This window comes from Hylobates moloch, unplaced genomic scaffold (assembly GCF_009828535.3).
Source record: "Hylobates moloch isolate HMO894 unplaced genomic scaffold, HMol_V3 SCAFFOLD_9, whole genome shotgun sequence".
Classification (NCBI taxonomy): Eukaryota; Metazoa; Chordata; class Mammalia; order Primates; family Hylobatidae; genus Hylobates; species Hylobates moloch.
The window spans coordinates 87,417,394-87,436,586 of NW_026652284.1; the positions used below are offsets into that span (position 1 = coordinate 87,417,394).

The window sequence follows — 19,193 nt, forward strand, 5'->3', positions numbered from 1 at the left end:
TGAGACATATACCACCTCAGTGCATTAAACCACGTACGTCTGAGCTTAAAGTGAGCATGTATTAATGAGTAATTTCATTATATACATCAGTTTTACCTCTTGCATTTCCATGCTTTATCATAGTCATGGGACCTGAGTCAAGAGGAAGTTTCCTCTTTAATAGTGGAATAAAAATGTTTTTACTTGAAAGTCTGATTTCTTTGTAACTTTCCATTTCTGTGAATATGCATTTGCCTATCAGTCTCTCTGCAAACTTGCATTCTTGTTTTCTCTCTAATAGTTAACATTTATTGAGTGTTTATAAAACACTAATATCCTATTTACATATAAGAATTCCTTTAATTCTTACATAATTCCTATGAGACATAATTATTCCTGTTATACAGATGAAGAACTTACTACTGTGTCATCTAACTAGTTTTTCCTTAATGACTTGCATGTATAATTTTGTGTATATGTGTATGTATATAATCTCCCTAGGTCACTCTCAGTCTTGATATTTTTTAATTGCTGTCTTCTCACCTTTTGTATTCCTGCCCTTCCTTGTCTCTTTCCTTATCAGTCTCTATTTTTTACCTTTTCTTGATCATGTCATACTTTCCAGTCATTTTTCAATTCTTTCTCCCTTCTCTTCCCCTTACTTACTCATCTTTAATCAGTAATGAAGCCAAATTCAGGGTTTGGAAAATAATGGTGTAGCCTGAATCCAGTGACTTCACACATTCATCTCAAAAATTATAGAATGAGAAAGCAAAGGGCACAAACTGAATCACACATGGCCTGTCTTCCACACTACTAGGATACAAAATTCTCTGATGTTTACATTTCTTTTTATTAAAGAAATATACACTAATTTTCAAAAGAGCTCTTCCTGATGCTGTAAGCCTGTGAGAGTGGGGGAAGGACAGCTGTTCACTTTTGTGTGTCAGAGTTGAAAGAGTGCCTACGATATAGATGAAACACAGATAGAATCCCCTTCAGAAAGATACATTCAAAACCAGTTCCAAAATATTAAACTCAGGACTGGAACATGGTAACTAGCAGCATCAGCTACAGGAAAAGAACTTGACCTGAGTGGGACCAAGAGTGGCAACCTCAGAGAAGCCTTACTTCTATAAGAGAATTAAATAAACAAGGGTGGTAGTCCCAGAAAAGTGGTAGGTATAGGGAAAGAAGAATGTAAAAGGGGAAAATAAAATACCTTGCAGAAAGAAAAAATGTCATGTCATCCTCTCCTAATTTCATACAATCACCACCACCACCACCACCACTCATTAAAGAAACTGTATTTTTTTTGTTTTTTTTGAGACAGCGTTTCACTCTTGTTGCCCAGTCTGGAGTACAGCCAATCTCAACTCTCTGCAACCTCCACTTCCCGGGTTAAAGCAATTCTCGTGCCTCAGCCTACTGAGTAGCTAGGATTACAGGCACAAGCCACCACACCCAGGTAATTTTTGTATTTTTAGTAGAGATGGGGGTTTCACCATGTTGGTTAGGCTGGTCTCGAACGGGCTAAAGAGTGTGTACTTGATGAAACCCTCGTCAGAAGGCAATTGAAAAAACAGAAAAACATTCATGGAAATTCATGGGAGAGAAACAGAAAAGGCAAATTATAACATTTTAAGTAATAAAAATCCCCTCCTTCCCCAACAATTATGAAGCAGAAAAATAGTGTGACATATTAGAAATGTTATTTAGTATACTTTAAAAAGCATTTGGAGATTTAAAAAAAGAAAACTAGAATCAGAAATTGCATAAAAAACTAAATAGAAATGGACAAAAAGAAGAGAAAGTATATCACAGCTGATCAATTTTAGGGAAAAAAATAGAAGAAAACTCCAAACCACTCCAGAAGTAAAGAATAAGATGCATAAGGGAAAAAAGATTCAAATACAAATTTAAGTATACTGAAGAAAGGCATAACATCCAAGAAAATGAGGATGAAATAAAAGAAGAAAAACAAAAGAAAAGAGATGAAGGTCACAGACAAAGTGATAAAAAGGAAGTCAAACTAAGAAGGTTCAACATACACATAACAGGTCCCTATGGGGGGGAAATGTAACAGAACTAATATTTAATGTTATAATCCAAAAAAACATTCTAGAAATAAGACAAATCTACAAATCAAAAGGGGTCCATTCTTTGCCTATGAAAACTACTAGATTTGAAAGATGAAAAATATCTTTAGGGCTTCCATGCAAAATGATCAAAGTATTAATTAGGTTAAGAAAATTAGGCCTGTTATCAGATTTTGAGCAACTTTTAATACAAGGACTAGTACACCAGTAATTTTTAAGAAGCTCAAGGAAGTTATGAAGAAAGAATAAGTTTTATTCAGCCAAGCCGTACTTTAATTAGCAGGACTATAGGAAAAACAGGTGCTTTTTAGTATATGTGTTGCTGAGGTGAGCATGAAAAAAACAGCTTTAAACACATAAGCAAGCAGAGAATATTATTCAGAAGTGTACCTCTTGAGGAAATTACTAGTTAATACATGTTATACAACTATACAATTGGGAAAAATTCAGCAAAAGGACTGATGGTGAGCAGAAAACATTTATATTATGAGCATACGATGTAATTACGAAGACAAGTAGGAAGATGGCGGAAGAATATAAGCAAATGTTATGTGTACTTATAGAAGAGAGAGACTGCAACAGAAAAAGGGAAAGAGAGAAGTGAATTGTGGCTACTGGTTGTTGAATAGGCAATGTATGGGAGTCAAGGAATTTTTTTTTTTGTTTTTTGAGATGGAGTTTCTCTCTATCACCTAGGCTTGAGTGCAGTGGCATGATCTCAGCTCACTGCAACCCTGCCTTCCAAGTTCAAGCAATTCTCCTGCCTCAGCCTTCCGACTAGCGGGGACTACAGGCACACGCCACCACCCAGGCTTAATTTTTTGTATTTTTAGTAGAGATGGGGTTTTGCCATGTTGGCCAGGCTGGTCTCGAACTCCTGACCTCAAGTGATTCACCCACCTTGGCCTCCCAAGTGCTGGGATTACAGGTGTGAGCCACCACACTCGGCCAAAAAATAAGATTTTTAAATAACAGCATGCAAAAGGGTATGCAAGAAAAGAAGGGTTAAGGATTCTACAAAGGTAACGATTAAGAATATTAACCTTCATAGGTTCAAAACGAAAATTCTTTACAAAGTAAACACATATCCAGTAGAGAACACCATAGAAAATCAAATACAATACATACAGTAATTATATAAATTTATGATAGAGTTAAGTTCAAACATATAGCAGAGGGGTTAGGTGCAATGGGCTAATGCCTATAATCCCAGCACTTTGGGAGGCTGAGGTGGGATGATTGCTTGAGGCCAGGAGTTCATTAGACCAGCCTGGGCAATTTGGCAAGACCCTGTCTCCACAAAAAAAATAAAATTAGCTGGGCATGGTAGTGCATGTGTGTCTATAGTCCCAGCTAATCGGGAGGCTGAGGCAGGAGGATCACTAGAGCCCAGGCATTCAATGATGCAGCAAGCTGTGATTGTGCCACTACACTCTAGCCTGAGTAACAGAGCAAAACTGTCTTTTAAAAAGAGATGGGGATGGTATTTTGTTAATGATTTTAGCATCTATGTTCATCAAAGATATTGGTCCGTAGTTTTCTTTTTTGGTAGTGTCCTTTCCTGGTTTTGGTATTAGGATGATACTGGCTTCATATAATGTATTAGGGAGGGTTCCTTTTTTATCTTATGGAATAGTGTCAAAAGGATTGGTACCAGTTCTTCTTTGAATGTCTGGTAGAATTCTGCTGTGAATCTGACTGGTCCTGGACCTTTTTTGTTGGTAATTTTTAAATTACCATTTCAATCTCGCTGCTTGTTATTTGTCTGTTCAGGGTGTCTATTCTTCCTGATTCAAGCTAGGAGAGTGTATTTTTCCAAGAATTTATCCATATCCTCTAGGTTTTCTAGTTTATGTGCATAAAGGTGTTCATAGTAACTGTGAATGATCTTTTGTATTTCAGTGGCATCAGTTGTAATATTTCCCATTTCTCAGTGAAGTTATTTGGATTTTCTCTCTTCTTCTCTTGGTTAACCTTGCTAGTGGTTTATCAATTTTATTTATCTTTTCAAAGAACCAGCTTTCTTTCATTTATCTTTTGTATTTTTGTTTGTTTGTTTCAATTGTGTTTAGTTCTGCTCTCATCTCAGTTATTTCCTTTCTTCTGCTGGGTTTGGATTTGGTTTGTTCTTGTTTCGCTAGTTCCTTGAGGTGTGCCCTTAGATTGTCTGTGCTCTTTCAGACTTTTTGATGTAGGTGTTGAGGGCTATGAACTTTCCTCTTAGCACCACCTTAGCTGTATCCCAGAGGTCTGATAGGTTGTGTCATTATTTTCATTCAGTTAGAAGATTTTTAAATTTCCATCTTGATCTTGTTTTTTACCCAATGCTCATTCAGGAGCAGATTATTTAATTTCTGTGTATTTGCATGGTTTTGAAGTTTCCTTTTGGAGTTGATTTTCAGTTTTATTATACTGTGGTCTGAAAGAGTGCTTTATATAATTTCAATTTTCTGAAATTTATTGAGGCTCATTTTATGCCCTATCATATGGCCTATCTTGGAGAAAGTACACTAAAATCCTTAACAAAATACTAGCTAACCAAATCCAACAACGTATCAAAAAGATAATCCACCACAGTCAAGTGGGTTTCATGCCAGGGATGCAGAGATTGTTTGAAATACGCAAGTCAATAAATGTGATACACCACATAAACAGAATTAAAAACAAAAACCAAATGATCATCTCAATAGATGCAGAAAAAAGCATTTGACAAAATCCAGCATCCCTCTATGATTAAAACCCTCAGCAAAATTGGTATACAAGGGACATACCTTAATGTAATAAAAGCCATCTATGACAAACCCACAGGCAACATAATACTGAATAGGGAAAAGTTGAAAGCATTCCCTCTGAGAATGGGAGCAAGACAAGGATGCCCACTCTCACCACTCCTCTTCAACAGAGTACTGGAAGTCCTAGCCAGAGCGATTGGACAAGAGAAAGAAATAAAGATCATCCAAATCGGTAAAGAGGAAGTCAAACTGCCCCTATTTGCTGATGATATGATCATTTACCTTGAAAACCCTAAGGACTCCTCCAGAAAGCTCTTAGAACTGATAAAGGAATTCAGCAGTTTCTGGATACAAGATTAATGTACACAAATCAGTAGCTCTTCTATACACCAACAGTGACCAAGTGGAGAATCAAATCCAGAACTCAACCCCTTTTATAACAGCTGCAAAAAACAAACAAACAAAAAAATAAAATACTTAGGAATATACCTAACGAAGGTGTCAAAAGACCTCTATAAGGAAAACTACAAAACACTGCTGAAAGAAATCATAAACAACACAAATAAATTGAAACATATCCCATGCTCATGGATGGGTAGAAGCAACATTGTGAAAATAACCATACTACCAAAAGCAATTTACAGATTCAATGCAATCCCCAACAAAATACCACCATCATTCTTCATAGAGTTAGAAAAAGCAATTCTAAAATTCATATGGAACCAAAAAAGAGCCGATATAGCCAAGGCAAAACTAAGCAAAAAGAACAAATCTGGAGGTATCACACTATCTGATTTCAAACTATAAGGCCATAGTCACCAAAACAGTTGGTGGTACTGGTACAAAAATAGGCACATGGACCAATGGAACAGAATAGAGAACCCAGAAATAAACCCAAATACTTACAGCCAACTGATCAACACACCAAACAAAAACATAAAGTGGGGAAAGGACACACTTTTCAACAAATGGTGCTGGGATAATTGGCCAGCCACATGTAGGAGAACGAAACTGGATCCTCATCTCTCACTGTATACAAAAATCAACTCAAGGTGGATTAAGGACTTAAACCCAAGGTCTGAAATTACAAAAACTCTAGAAGATAACATTGGAAAAACCCTTCTAGACACTGGCTTAGGCAAATACTTCATGAGCAGAATCCCAAAAGCAAATGCAATAAAAAGAAAGATAAATAGCTGGGACCTAATTAAACTAAAGAGCTTTTGCATGGCAAAAGGAACAGTCAGCAGATTAAACAGACAACCCACAGAGTGGGAGAAAACCTTCACAATCTATACATCTGACAGAGGACTAATATCCAGAATGTATGATGAACTCAAACAAATCAGTAAGAAAAAAAAATCCCATCAAAAAGCAGGCTAAGGACATGAATAGACAATTTTCAAAAGATATACAAATGGCCAACAACCACACGAAAAAACGTTCAACATCAGTAATGATCAGGGAAATGCAAATAAAAACCACAATGCGATATCGCCTTACTCCTGCAAGAATAGCCATAATCAAAGAATCAAAAAAAAAACAGTAGATGTTGGCGTGGATGTGGTGAACAGGGAACACTTCTACACTGATGGTGGCAATGTAAACTAGTACAGCCACTACAGAAAACAGTGTGGAGATTCCTTGAAGAACTAAAAGTAGAATTACCATTTGATCCAGCAATCCCACTACTGGGAATCTACACAGAGGAAAAGTCAATATTCAAAAAAGATACTTGCACATTCACGTTTATAGCAGCACAATTCACAATTGCAAAATCGTAGAACCAACCCAAATACCCATCAATCACCAAGTGGATAAAGAAACTGTGATATATATATGATGGGATACTACTCAGCCATAAAAAGGAATGAATTAACAGCATTTGCAATGACCTGGATGAGACTGGAGACTATTATAAGCAGCTCAGGAATGGAAAACCAAACTTGGTATGTTGTCACTGATGTTGGGAGCTAAGCTATGATGATGCAAATGCATAAGAATGATACAATGGACTTTGGGGACTTGGGGGGAAGGGTGGGAGGGGGGCGAGGGATAAAAGACAACAAATACAGTACAGCATATACTACTTGGGTGATGGATGCACCAGGATCTCACAAAACACCACTAAAGAACTTACTTATTTAACCAAATACCACCTGTAATCCAGTAACTTAAAGAAAAATAAAATAAAAAAAAAATGGGGATGGGAACGTGCATAGGGGAGAGCGTGTGGGTGTGTGAGTGTGTAGCAGCGGGGTCTCGCAGGGGTGGGGATCACGTGGCGGGGGTGGGGTGGGCTGAAGAGTGGGTGGAGAGCTTGCAGTGCCCGGGTGGGGGTGCGGGAGGGATGGGAGAAGTAGCAAGGTGGTATACAGGGGGGAGGGGGGATAGAGGGCAAAAGGGGAATAGTTGGGTAAGGGAAGACGGAGAGGGAAGGGAGAGCAGAGGGGGAAGGGAGAGTAGAGGGGGAGAGGTTAGAGCTTGGAGGGAACCAGGAGGGGAGATTGGTGGGGGCATAGTGAGCAGTGAGAGCAGGTGGGTGGCGAGAGACAAGGAGAGGGAGAGACAGGGAGAGGGAGAGATAGGGAGAGAGAGAAACAGGGAGAGGGAGAGAGAGAAAGAAATAGAGAACAATATATTCAATAAATGTTTTCCTATTAAAACAAATATAAAATTTTCAAATAATGTATACATTATTATGAGCACTTAAGTAGAAAGTAATGGAAATTTTTTTTTAAATCAGAATTTTCAAATGTGATAGTAGTTCTGTTCAGGCAAGAATTAAGAGATAATAAACCTTTTTGGATAGTGGGTTGTCTGAGGAACAGGATATTTACATGGTCCATAATGTCTCCCCACAGTCTCTTGTAGGTGCAAGGTTTTTCCATAAGTATGTCATTAACACATCATCTTAAGCTTAATATTAGGAATGAGGAACTACTGGACATCATGTGCTTTTGGATGTAACAACAAAAGAAGGCGGCAACATCACCTTTGTAATATTCAGGCTGGAGAGACAATCTGAATATAATCACAAGACACTATCAGACACACTGAAACTGAATATCATTTTTATAAAAATTAGTGATATATACTATGAAAATATCAGTGTCATCAAAGTTAAAATATTTTAGATAAAAGGAGACTTAAAGAGATATGATGACTAAGTGCAATATGTAATTCTTGACTGGAACCCATATTGAAGGGAGGAATAAACATTACAAAATATATTACCTTCACAAAATAGGAATATCGACTATAGATTATTGTATCAAGAAGTCAAATGTAGTAAGGAAAAAACGTATCAGACAACAAGCTCTCAACTTTCAGATTATACCTTGGGATCTGTTCATATTGTCCAGCAACCCATATTTCATAATATGAAACATATAGAGCTTTATAATTTACAAAGTATATTTATATGTATTATGCTATTTTAATTTTGAACCAATATTTAAAATTAAATAGGTGGGAAATGATCTCATTTTATAGTTTGGAAAACCAGGGTATAAACTGTCAGGTGTTTTCCTCAATGATATGGTTTAGCTCTGTGTCCCCATCAAATCTCATCTCAAATTGTAATCCTTGAATGTAGAGGGAGGGACTTGGTAGGAGGTGATTGGATCATGGGGGAACAACATCATCTTTGTAATATTCAGTCTGGTTATTTTCAGTTCTATAGTTCCTCCAGTGCTGCTCTCATGATAGTGAATTCTCACGAGATCTGGTGGTTTAAGTGTTTGGCAGTTCCCCCATTGCTTGCTCACTTTCATGCTGCCTTGTGAAGGTGCCTGCTTCTCCTTCGCCTTCTGCTGTGACTGTAAGTTTCCTGAGGCCTCCCCAGCCATGCAGAACTGTGAGTCAATTGAACTTTTCTTTATAAGTTACCCAGCCTCAGTCAGTTCTTTATATCAGTGTGAAAACAGACTAATACATTCAGTAATGACTAAATTACAGGAGCAGACAGCAATGGAACCCAATTCATTCTAAGTTTACTGTTTCATAATGCCTCATTAAGGACTGGTGGAGATACCTTAAAGTCTTTGTCTATGTGTATAAAAGAAGTAATGTGAACAAATGCAATTTAGAATGTTTTTCAGTTATTTAGGCCAAAAGCAAGAGGACTCCAATTAATTCTGTTAGCAAACATTTATAATAATAAACCCAATTATGCAGAGTACTCAGAATGACCTAATGGAATACAATCCTACTTCATGCAGATGGTAGGCCATGAGAATCCTCTTCACATCCTTCTGATACCTGAAACTGTTCTAGTTAATAGAAACTATTTAGAGAGTTCAGAAATTGAAATGTAAGTTAAACTAACTTATTCACAGTGTAGGTACAAGCCAGTCATCTTTATGTGATCAGCATGTTAAAAAAAGGAAAAAAAAAAAAACCTTTTCTAACTGTAGAATTTGATTGAACAAATCATCTTCATTTGGCCTTTGGGGAAGTATATTTGGAATGATGGATACTTGGACCACTCAACTGATTGCACTGTTGGATAAGGGATTGTGGTTTCCTGTGGGTTTGGAGCTTAAATAGTGATTTTTTTCTCCGACCCTTAAAACATGGACTCCTGCCTTTCTTCAATAACATTAGTACATATTTATTTTGTGAAAGGATAATGTATCTTCCAAGCAATTTTAGACTCCTTTATTTTTAAGCATACATATTTGGGGAAAGACAATCAATTATAAGAGAAGTACATATAGCTATACAAGCAGATTAATAACACTAAACCTACTTATATTACAGTTGAACTGATAACGATTATTAATTCATAGATGTCAGTTCCAAGTTGAACCTGGTATTCTGTTAAATCCAGTAAAGTGTACTGATTATACATAACAGGTTTGGAGCTACATTTCCAGATTTGAATCCGGTTCCCATGGTTATGAGCTGTGTCCTGGAATAAGTTAATTAACCTCTTTGAGGTATAAAATGTTACAGATATTTTGTCATCTGTAAATTTGGGTAACAATAGGATCAATGTCACAGAGTGGCTTTGAAGATTGTGTGGGTCAATATATGTGTGGAGGCCAATATATAGGACAGTGCCCAGCATATTATAAACAATGAGAAAATTGTTATCTACTTGAAAGTGTCAATGTAGAGATTCAAGATCAATGCTGTTTATCTCATAAGTCCTCAGAGAGTGAGCTAACACTCAGAACTGGCTCAAGCATTCTGTGGCATGTACAATTCTGACAGCAAGAGTGTTCTTGTGCTCCTATTTAAATATAGGAAACCTACATTAACAGGGGGTGAGAAAGGTGTTATGAGGCACAGCTAGCTGGGAAGATAGTGCCTGTCTGTAGTATGTTTTGCAGGACCAATGTACTCTTTCACCTGTTAGACTGGGACTCTTGAGGGCCTCAATTATTATTCTTTTGCTGTTAAAGAGTCCCTATGTTTGGCGTGTTAACAGATGCTTAATTAGGGTGAGCATATGACCCACTTCATATGACCCAGTTCTCCTGGGAAAGACCTAATTTTATACCCGTTGCCCCAGCATAATTAGTAATAGCCACTTTGGACTCTCTAAAGTGTCTCAACTTGGATAATCAATTACACATTCTTCCTATTAACAAATAGTAGCTGAAGGGACAAACTCCTCTCCTTATCTGTGTCTCAGCCTGTCTTCTACATCTAATTTATGCTTTCCCGTCTTTTCAGTATTTTCCCCCATAAATAATAAATGAAGAAGGTATTATATTCAAGCAGTAATGGGCATTGATGTATTTTTAGTTTGTTTGTTCCTTTTTGTAGAACTGAGATAAAATAGTGGGATGCTTCCCAAAATGTTATTTAATAGAAAACAGCTTTTCTTTAAATCTATTTAAACTTTATGAAAGTTAACATGTAAAGAAGTCATTTTAGAGAATTTGTTTGAAGAGGCAATTTTACAGTGTAAATAGAGGCAGTTGTAAAATTGTTTATCAATATCTAGCACAAAGATAGTTTCCTTGATGGCATCTCCACATATTTGAACTATCTGTGGGCAACAATTTTGTTTAAAATGATTCTATCAATGCAATAACATTTCAAAGGATGTGCAAATACCAACTTGATTCCATTATAATAAGTTTCTAAAATCTCTTTATAATAGATTTCTAAAAGAACTTGATAATTAAGTTAGTTTCAAATGGAAACATCCATAATTTCATGGATTTCATGGAAGCAACTCAAGAACACTAGAAGGATTATTTTTGCTAGTATACTCGTACATTGTTACAGTCATGTGTGTTCTCGCATCCATTTTTCCAAAAATAATTTGATTTAGTTAATTCTTAAGGTATTTTCATTTACATAATTCATCACAATTGAAGTTCAACCAACCCAGGATATTACCTTCCTTGTTGCAATGACATTCTCAGTCACTAATTACAAAGACATTATTCAGACACATTTTATCTTGTAATTTGTGCCCATTAACCACAGTAGAAAGAAAAATGATATCCTATCCTACTGGTTATTTTCTCTTTAAATATAGCAACAGAAAACAATAAATACAGTATTGGTGGAGATACGGACTCTCCCTCCCACCAACTCTTTCCTTATCCTCTAGCTCTGTACTCTATGTAGTATGTCTTTTACACTTGTGTTATTTCAAGCAATAATTACATTAATTTTAGTTTAAGACAAAAAATACTAGTCTAAATGTGTCCCTTCACTTCATATTTCTTTATGCTTTTCTCTTGATGGATTCAGAGCACACTACCCCAATATAACACTTTGGTATACTGAATATTTTAGGTTGAAGGAAGCTGAGAAAATTGCAGAAGCGGAAAAGTCTGACCATCTTCCATCCTTCTTTAAGTGGTCCATAAAACTTAGAATTTTCAGTACTTCCCCTGAAATAGGTCATAAGATCCTCATGTAAGTGGTACCCACCCTATAATCAGAAGAACAGAATATCCTTCTCTCTCAAGACAGAAGTTATAAGCTGAGATCAAGTCCACTGACCTAACATTGTAAGAAATTTTATGTGGCTATTCATGTAAATATCCTTGTGGGGAATGGGTTCTGAACATGTATATGATGTTCAAAGTAGTTCTAGACCCCAAAATGCTTGAGAACCAATAGACCACTATCACCAAGGTACTCTGTAATTGCCTTCACTGTCTGCCCAAGAGTTAGTTGCTTAATTATTAGCCATATATTTATTAAGGAACTCTAAGTGCAAGGCCACAGAAGAAAATAATGAGGGGCTCTGAATTTTAGTATCTTACTATCTCTTAAGTGAGACAAAACAGTAATTCTAATAGAATGTGATAAAAGCTACGATAGGCCAGGAGGAGTGGCTCATGCCTGTAATCCCACTTTGGCAGGCCGAGGCAGGTAGATAACTTGAGGTCAGGAGTTCGAGACCAGAGTGACCCACATGGTGAAACCCCATCTCTACTTAAAAAAAAAAAAAAAAAAAAAAACTTAGCCGGGCATAGTGGCACAGACCTGTTAATCCCAGCTACTCAGGAGGCCGAGGCAGGAGAATCACTTGAACCCAGGAGATGCAGGTTGCAGTAAGCCAAGATCACGCCACTGCACTCCAGCCTGGGCAACAGAGCAGGACTCCATCTCAATCACAATCAATATATGCTATGATAGAGATATCATCAAATTATTGAGAAGTCATTCAAATAAGACTAGGAATGTCAGTATGGAGAAGAGGTGTCTTTACAGAGAACATAACATTTGACCCATGTCTTGACAGGTAAAAAAGGAGACAAGAAGATTCCAAGCTTTGGGAACAGGATAAAGAAAGGATGTAAGTGTGAAATATTTGGAGGAACAGCAAAAATGGCTGGAGTATAGCATGTAAAAAGGAGTTGAGAAACTCTCTCCTTGACCTATAATAGGAGTCTTAATAGACTTGATCTACATCTATCAATAGACTTAAAAGACCTTTTCTTAATAGGCTTGTCCTTGGCCCTTGTACTCAGGACTGTATATCCTAGTTTTAGAAAGATTTCTGCCAAGTCAGTTTAGGGAGAATCCCTCAACCTTGATATCTGATCAAATTCCTCATTCACCCCCAATTCCTGAAATGATAGCTGATCACCCTGACCTTCCTTCAGCAAGAATCCTGTTAGGTCAGTTTAGCAAGAACTTCCCTTACCTTTAATGCCTCCTCCTAGCAATTCCACACTCCCTCCAAACAAACAACATAAAAACATGTTTCTTGGCTATAAATTCTTGTTTGTCTTGTTGTATTCAGAATTGAGCCCAATTCTATACTAAGGTCTCTTTTACCCTATTTCAATAGTTTCTAAGTAAAATCTGCCTTTACTGCTTTAACTTTTCTGGTTTTCTTTAACAAGGTGAGGTGGATAATTAGGCCAGAGGCAGGAAGGGACACAGTGTAAGGGATTTACAGGGCAGGTTAAGTAGTTTCACCTTTATTAAGATAATGGTTCTCAATTTGGGGGTTCATGTATCCCTTCCAGAGGTGTGGGAAGGAGTCTAAATACTGTTGTCAACATTAAGTCTATAAAAGGTATAATAGATATTTACCCAAAATAAAATTTAACCTTGTGCTGACAGTTCAAAATCTATTGATTAACTAATGCATTTTGGAATCAAAACGTTGCAAAATGTGGGGTTATTGGACAAAAAACCTTAAAGACATGTTTTGCATGGTTTGTAAACATGCTGTCAATGATGGATAGTGATTCCATTAACTTAGATTGGGAATAAGACATTTAATAGACAACTCCAATGGCCTAGTCGTGGAGGAGTTTAAATATGAATTATGTATTAGGTAATACAATTATACAATGCTAAATTTCCCAAGTATAATAATTATTCCTAGGAGATACATGCTGAAGTATTTAGGGTAAAATATCAAGATGTTTACGTTGAACTCTCAAATGATCCTGAAAAAATACATACCGTAAAAATTAGTCAATGTGGCAAATTAACAATTGATGAATCTAGGTGAAGGTATTTGAATATTCATTATGCTATTTTAGCAATCTTTCTGAAGACTTAATTTTCAAAATACAAAGGGAAAAGGGGAGGTAGAACTGGTAAAAGATAAAAATAGGAGTGATAAGCATGAAAGATATGAACCAGATTCAAGCGATGGTAATGAAGACAGCGATTTGTGTCTGAAAAGCTGAGAAACAGCTTAAAGAGGAGGGACAATTTGGAAGAAACTATTTCAAGATTGATATGGTAAAGAAGGAAAGGTGAACTGGCAAGGAAGACAGCTGTAAAAAAATTGCTACAATAGCCCGGGAGAAGACTCAACTAGTGCTTGAAAGCAGGTGAGTTTGTTGAAGGGGGACTGTACCAAAACCAATTCTAAAAACCGTTTTAGTTTTTGAGAAGTTGGAGGCAAAACATCCTTTGCTGTTTTTCATTACAGACTTCTTATTTCTATTATTTGACACAGTTTAATAGTTAATAGTTTCTTTCAGAGATGATTGATTCCTCTTTTTAGTAGCAGTAATACAATAATAATAATAATTAACATCTATGAGTACTTGCTATCTTCGAAGGGCTAGGCAATGAGCTTTGGCTACAAAACAGGTTTAATTCTTGCAAAAATCCTGTAAGAGGATGGTAATCTTATCGATACTCCAATTTTACCAAAGAGAAACTAGAGAGATTTAATTACATGCCTAAGATCACTCAGCTTGGAGGCTCCAGACTCCGAATCCTGTGCTCTGAAACATAACGATTCTTATTTTGTTGGAGAAATATTAAAATCCCACAGAGTATTGCCAACTCCTCATTAATTAAAACAATCACAATTTCAATGGCTTATTCATTTTCAGAATTACTGTAAACTTAAGCCCAATGCAGTAGGCTTATAGGCTGCCCTCCTTTACAACTCTTTTCTAATTTGAAGCATTTGGTAAATTTGATTTTTTTTAAGAGGAGACCTAACTCTGATTATGGAAAAGCCTAAATGAAACATGAATAAAAGAACAGCCTATAAGAGATTACAGATAAATATTTTTGAAATGGGAAACAGATACCTTGATTAGTACTTCAATGGCATGGTACTTTCCATGAGTTCAGCAGAAATATATCAAGAGGTTAAAAATGATTAGTAATGAAAAAAATCAGGGCCAAACTTGTCTGCTAGTTGAGTAAACTTACATGTTTTCACCAACTTTTTCTTCAATTTCTTACATGAAACCACAGGTCACCTGCTCAATCAATTAGGCCTTATTCCAGGATTCTAGAAATGGTCAGACTAGGAGGCAGGCAATGAGTGAAATGATAAATTAGCCACAGGTAACAGATGGACCAGATGAAATGGCATGAACAAGTGAGGAGGGTGAGGATTCTTCAGAGATTCTCCCTCAGAAAGACCCAGGAGACTGCCAGTTGTATTGGCCTGACAATGAATAATGAATAAAAAGTATATATTTGGTTTAAATGTTGTGTTTCACAGAACAAATAAAATTTATCAACTAAGTTCATAACTTAAAAAATGTTAAATGGTGCAGCCACTTTGGAAAGCAGCCTGGCAGTTCCTCAAAAGGTTAAACATAGAATTACTATATGATTTAGCAATTGCATTCTTAGGTATATACCCAAAGAGACACGAAAGTATATTCCCACGCAAAACCTTATACACAAATGTTCATAGAAGCATTGTTTAGAATAGTCAAAAAGTGAAAGCAGCTTAAAAGTCCATCACCTGATGAATAAACGTTAAAATATAGTATATCTTAAATGAAATAAAACCAAATGAACTATTGGTGCAGGCTACAGCATGGCTGAACCTTAAACATTGTGCTCACTTAAAGAAGCCAGGCACGCAAGGCCACATGACCCCATTTACATGAAATGTCCATGGCAGGCAAATCCAGAGAGAGAGAGAGAATAGTGGTTTCCTAAGGCGAGAAGAAGCAGGAGTTGGGGGATGAAAGTTAAACGATATGGGTTTCTTCTGGGGGTGATGAAAGTGTTCCAAAAGTGATTGTAGTGATGGTTGCACAATGGAATTACTAAAAAAGTATTAAATTGTATACTTTAAGTAGGTATACTATATATGAAAAATCTCAATAAATCTGTTACAAGAAACCAATTTGGCTAAACAGAGAAATGTTTTTGTTTTGTTTTTAAATAAGAATCATTTCTTTTGCCTTCTACTTTTCTGCTACTGGTGGCTCTTCAAGGATGCAAAGATGAAGCCTTCATATCCGTTAGTTTTGAGCCAAATTTATCTCATAGTAGTAGGTGGTAGGAAAAAAAAGTTGTATATGCATAGCATATGTCATATATGGTTGGAGAACATCATGGACTACTATAGAAAAGATAAAACTTGCATTCAGAAAAACTGGCGTTGAGACTTGCCCCTGCTAATCACTGTCTGTTTAACCCTGAATAGGTAACTAATCTCTGTGAATCTGTTTGCTGGTTTGTACAATTTGACTGAATAACAACTACCACCTTACATAATTATAGATCTATAAAAATAGTAGGTTCATTTATCTATTCAAAGCTCTGGTAGGGGATATACTGGCTTGTTGACTTCCAGAGAGGCTGACAGAAGTCAGCCAAGACACTCAGAGCAGGTGAGAACATCACATGATTCAGATTAGGAAGTTAAGGAAATACCTCTTAGGAGAGATGATCCCTCAGCTGATTCTTGAACAGGGAGGATTTCAGCAGGTGAGAAAGCCTGGTGGTGGGGTTGGTACCTGGAAAAGGAGAGGCTAGATGAAGGCTCAGAGGTGCATCTGAGGGGAGTGTTGAAGGCATTTTATTCAGTCAGAATTTGAGCTGTAGCTAACTGTGCTCCTCAAACCATTATCATTAGCATCACATGGAACTTCTTAAGGTTGCAATTTGTCAGCTCCCACCAGAAACCTAATGAGTCAGATTCTGAGGCTAAGGCTCAGCAATCTACAGTCTAACAAACCCTCCAAGTGACTGGGATACACAGTCAAGCTAAAGAACTATTGGATTAAAACATTGGGTACCATGGCAAGAGATGTGTCTACACTAATTGAATATTTATAGAGTTTACAAAGACAATCTTATATGTGGAATTATACACTTTAAGGTATCTGCCACTTTAGGCTATTTATTTGAAAACAGAAAAGGTTCAAGATAAAGTTTATTATTTAGATAGATTATTATTTTGATAAGTTGTATAAATATATACCTTTTTGTAACATTAGGCCATATTATACCTTCTTTTGTATTTTGTTTTTGCTAGCTTATTATTTTGAGCATTTCCTCATGGATTTTGAATTCTATCAATCAGTTCTAAAAACTCATGGAAAATATTTTTAATGACTGCAAAGTATTTCATCATGTGGATAGGCCATAATTTAATTTACTATTTCTTATGTTGGATTTTTAAAATTGTTTCCTTACCTTTTATGAATACTACAATGATGAAAAACATTTGCATAGACATTTTTCTACATCTGGTTTCCTATAGTAGATTCCTAGAAATAAAGTTATTAAGTACCTACTCTGTTTATCTGTGTCCCTACTTATTATGGTAAAATACCCATCTCCTCTGGCTACAAGACTGGCATGTGTCCCAGACTGGGCCAATTATGATACCCATTCTTTTCACGACACAAACACATTCAGGAGCAGTTATGTGACCCAGACGGGGCCAATCAGCTTACTGATTGCATATTGCAAGGCAATCATACCCCACCTTCCCACCCCCTCACCCTAGAGAATGTGAGAAAACCTAACTGTGGGAGGAAGTAGTGAAATTAATTTGATGAGAGAAACAGAGAGGCAAGGAACATCCAAATCTTCAATGCTTTCTAGCTTCACTTTTTCAAAACAAAAGCACTTAAAAAATACTGCGTCAAGCTGGATTTAATATTTGACTAATACATTAGGCCTTGAAGAATATTAGGGCTCTTGCATTAAATCTATACATTAGCTTGAGAACACTGAACACATTTAGTATTTGGCCTTCCTACTTGGAAGCAGATCATATTTCTCTAATTATATGGATTTTCTTTTATAACATGCATTAAGATTTTGTAATTTTCTCCATATAGGAACATACTTTTCATAAAGTATATTCTTAGGCATGCCATTTTTGTTGTTTTTTAAACAATGAGCTTTTTAAATTTGATCTCTATTGCTGCTGTAGCAAATTACTACAGACTTAGTGGTTTAAAACAACACAAATTTATTATCTTACGGTTATGGAGGTCAGAAGTCCAAAAGGGGCCTCACTGGCGTAAGAGCAAGATGTCGGCAGGGCTGTGTTCCTTCTGGAGGCTCTAAGGAAGAAAATAGTTCATTGCCTTTTATAGTTCCCAGATGCTGACCCCTCCCTTCGATCTTCAAAGCCAGCAATGTCCAGTTGAGCTCTTCTCACGATATCATCTCTCTGGTTCTGATTCCTCTCCCTCCTTCTCTATTTAAGAATTTATGTAAATTTACATTAGGCCCACCTGAATAATCTGCTTGTTTTAAGGTCAGCTAATCAGCAACTATTTCTACCTACAACCTTAATTCACCCTTGCCATGTAACCTAATATATTCACAGGTTGCAGAGATTAGGATGTGGACTTTTGAGGTAGCATTATTCCGCCTACCACACACTTCATTATACATTTATATTTTCTACTTTATATATACATACAAATACACTTTTTTTTTTTTTTTTGCTTTCACAGGAAAACTCCTCAATTGTGTCCCTACATTCTTTTGTGACACTATCTCTCGGATGTATTGTCATAATGCTTTCATTCCCATAATTCTACTAGAAACTTAGTTGAAGGTTATCAATTACCCACACTGTGCCAAACCTGAAGGTCAACAGAGAGTTCTCATCTGGGTAGGTTTACTGACATTCATGGAATCTCAATGTCTTTGCACAATGAAAGTTTTTTTCTTGCTCACACCACTGTTGGATGAAGGTTGGAGTAGGAGGAGTGCTGCTCCACGCCACCACCTTATGACCAAGTCCTTTCCCAGCAATGGCTTCATCATCCCCTAAAGCCTTAGAGTCATCCCCTGGATTCTTGGCACACAGCTGGCAGATGAGGGAAGAGAAAAAAGAAGAAAATGGTGCAAGGTTTACTATTTACAAAGGGGTTAGTGTTAAAAATGATGCACAATATAGCTGCTACATTCCACTGGGCCTAATTCGGTGTCATTGCCACACCTAACTGCTAAACATAATGGAAATTGAATCTAGCTCTATGGCCAGGAGGATAGGAAAATGGGAGCACATACCACTGTCTCTGCCACATTAACCAGTCACATGCATTTGATGCAGTTGGTTACTCCCTTTCTAATCCTCCACTATCTCCCTGAGACCAACCCAGGTAGTTCCTGTAAAGCTCAGCCAGTTTCAGAGCCAATATAATTTGCACTAAATTTAGGACATTTGTGATGATTTAGTTCTGTAGAGGCCTCTTAT

The 19,193-nt window shown here is 36.7% G+C and overlaps 1 long non-coding RNA gene across 6 annotated transcripts in view; it reads right to left on the reverse strand.

The window, feature by feature from the left end:
• Positions 1-18,757, reverse strand: part of LOC131384230 (uncharacterized) — a 194,203-nt gene extending 175,446 nt beyond the window's left edge. For all 6 annotated transcript variants that reach the window (XR_009214886.1, XR_009214885.1, XR_009214883.1 and 3 more), the window contains exons 1-3: positions 18,565-18,757; positions 17,964-18,045; positions 16,400-16,482 (exon numbers count right to left, since the gene is read on the reverse strand). This is a non-coding gene — a long non-coding RNA (uncharacterized LOC131384230). The remainder of the gene's footprint in view (positions 1-16,399; positions 16,483-17,963; positions 18,046-18,564) is intronic.
• Between the last annotated feature and the right edge of the window lie 436 nt (positions 18,758-19,193).